This window comes from Blastomyces dermatitidis (assembly GCF_000003525.1).
Source record: "Blastomyces dermatitidis ER-3 genomic scaffold supercont1.4, whole genome shotgun sequence".
NCBI classification, from domain to species: domain Eukaryota; kingdom Fungi; phylum Ascomycota; class Eurotiomycetes; order Onygenales; family Ajellomycetaceae; genus Blastomyces; species Blastomyces dermatitidis.
In genome coordinates, this window is record NW_025544777.1 from 3,470,725 (window position 1) to 3,474,024 (window position 3,300).

Here is a 3,300-nt window from a genome sequence, read left to right on the forward strand (position 1 = left end):
TTCCAATTGAATCATCATTCTTTGAAAACTCCATCATTCTGACTACAATGCCTGAATTCAGTGCTGAATTTCTTATTCAGAATGAGAATCTCTGAAAGTCAGCAGTAGAATCTTTGTTAAACACAATAATTCTATCTGAAAGAGATGAAAAGTGGGACAAATTCATTCTTCATAATATTCCAGTTGAAATTTTTGACTGTGAAGAAGGAATGCTACTTCTCAAAAATGAATTGAAAGAATACAACTCTATTCAACTGAGAAAAGAGCCTGTATGACTAAATTCAATTGAGTTCAGACAAAGCAGGAGAAATGCCTCTGTTCTAGTATATATAAAAACACTTAAACAGTCAAAGATCTCTGAAGTAAGAGTAGCAGGTTTGAAAATGAGAGTTCATGAATATAAAGACTTAAGGATGAATCTCAAAGCTCAAACACAGTGTTCAAACTGTCAAAGATATGAACACTTTGCAATCTCATGTTTTAGAGACTCAAAATGTGCATTCTGTGCCAGAGATCACAAAACTAGTGAGCATAAATGTGAAACATGCTCAAAAAGAGGTGAAATTTGTCAACACACTCTGCTTAAGTGCTCTAATTGCAAAGAAAAACATGCATCTAGCTCAAAAGAATGTATGTTTGCTTCTAGAACTCAAAAGAACTGGAGAAAAGATGAAGCTCAAAGTCAATCTAGAACTGAAGAGAAGAGTCAAGCCAGTAAACTCACAACTGCAAGCTCAAAAAGAAGAAACTCTTAACTATCTAAGTCTTCAAACTTCAACTCTTCAGCTAAATGTAAACAGAACTTGAATTCTCAAACTTCTGTTAAGATTAGAGAATTGAGAAATGACTCTGATAATAAACTAGATATAATGCAAGCAGTTGAGATTTCTACTTTTCAGAACAGTTATAATCTACTATCTGATGATAGTGATTAGATTCTACTCTACTCTCTTTTAGTATGAATATACAACAAAAATAACAAAAAAAGTTTAAAAACTCTTCAAAAATCACATTTATTCAAAATAATGTGAATAGAAACTCAAATTGTATTTATTCTTGTCTTCAAATTGCATTTGAATAAAAAGTTGATTTTATACTGCTTCAGGAGCCGAATTTTGATGCTGAGCAAAAATATGTTATTTCTCATTCAAGCTACTACTGCTTTTTACCTCAAAAGTCTGAGATAAAGTCAAGAGTAGTGATCTATGAAAGAAAGAGATCAAGATATCAATTTAATCTAAGATTTGATATCATGTCTGACCCTGATATTCTGGTGAGTGATATTATAGATAAAGAAAATGAGTTTGATACTATACAGCTCATAAATATCTATAATGAAAAGTCATTGAAGGAAAATAACAATATCTGGACAATTGATAGAGGATTTCTGAACATAACTTCATCAAGAAACTCTATAATTGCAGGAGATTTCAATGCACATCATCTCTGATGAAATTCAGAATGCAAGAGAGCAGTGAGAGCTGATAATCTGATTAAATGAACCTTTGAGCATTCAATAGATTTGGTTAATAAGTCTGATCAACAAACATTCTTTAGAAAAGGCATGAAACAGAAGTCTATTATAGATCTAACCTTCATGTCACAAAATCTAATGAAAAGAAGACTTGTAAACTGGTTTATTGATTCAAATGAGACATCAGGATCAGGTCATGAGATTATTCAATTTGATATTGAACTGAGTGAAAAACAAATGAGTGAAAATCCTCTTCTCTCTAATCAGTATAACTTTGAAAAAGCTGATTGGAAAGCAGTTGAAGAAAGCATAAAACTGCTAAAATCTGAAAGACAGAATGAGCTATATTGAAATTCTGGTCAAGATATCTCAAATGAAATGCTTGAGAATAGAGTGAAGCTTATTACATCTATTATTCTAACAAGTGTTAGAGATAATATTTCAAAAAGAAAATCTTCTGAGTATTCAAAATCTTGATGAAATGAGAATATCTCATCTAAAAGGAAAGAATTAGCTACTGCTAGAAGAGATTGAAAAAATGATGTAATATCTGATGAAGAGTTCAAAGCTGTCAGAAATGAATATTTTTCAGATATCAAAAGAGCTAAAACAGACTGCTGGAATAAATTTCTTGAAGAAGCACAAGGAAAGGAAATTTTTAAAGCTTTTAACTATACTAAAACAAGAAGTGTAGCAAAACTTTCAGCCTTAGAATATGAGTTTCAGAATGAATCATATACAGCAAACTCTTTTGAGGAAAAATGTCAAGCTTTTATGAGAATTCTCTTTCAGAACTCATCAGACTCAGATTCAGATTCAGAGGAAGAGAATATATCACTTCTCAACTACATTGATGAAAATGACTGAGAATGGCCTGATCTTACACAAGATGAATTAGAGTCAGCTATCTTCTCAAGTTCTGTTAAAACTGCTGCAGGTCCTGATTCAATTAATCACTTGATTATTCAAAATACATGTTCCTACTTAAAGAATGAATATTTTGAGCTGTTTTTTAATCTCTTGAAAAATGGATATCATTCTGAATGCTGGAGAGAAGCCACTGAAGTGATTCTTGCAAAACCTAATAGAAAAACTTCAATTCCTAAGTTATATAGAGTAATATCTCTATTGAACTGTTTAGAAAAGGTTTTAGAAAAGATAATAGCTACTCAACTATCTTTTATAAGCTCTATAGATGATTCTCTTTTATTCAGTGAACAAATGGGAGGTAGAAAACAGTGTTCTGCAATTGACACTGTTCTCTCAGTTGTTCATGATATTCAAATAGCAAAGCATGAGGGTCTGGTCTCAACTGCAGTTTTTATTGATATAAAAGAAGCATTTGATTATGTTTCAAAGTCAAAGTTAATTCAGACATTGAAGATATTAAAACTGCCACTTTCTCTAATAAAATGAGTTAACTGTTTTATGTCTAAAAGAATTATACAACTCTTCTTTGATGGAATGAAACAAGACAAGACTGAGATAAAAATAGGAGTATCACAGGGGTCTTCAATCTCACTCATTTTATTTGCAATATACACTGCATATCTATTCAAAAATAGAAATATGAGAATAGTGCAATCTCTGAGTTATGTGGATGATATTTGGTCTAGTCTACAGCTCAAAAACTATCAAAGAGAATTTGAAAGTAATTGAAGAAGCTGTAAAGAAAATCTTTGTTAGAGCAGATATCAATCAAATTCAATTTGATATGGATAAAACTGAGTTAATTCATTTCTTTTCTAGATTCAATGAGTAAGAACTATTCTCTAACTCTTTTAAATTGAGAGATTAAACCCTGTGTAAATGGCAAATGATTAGAA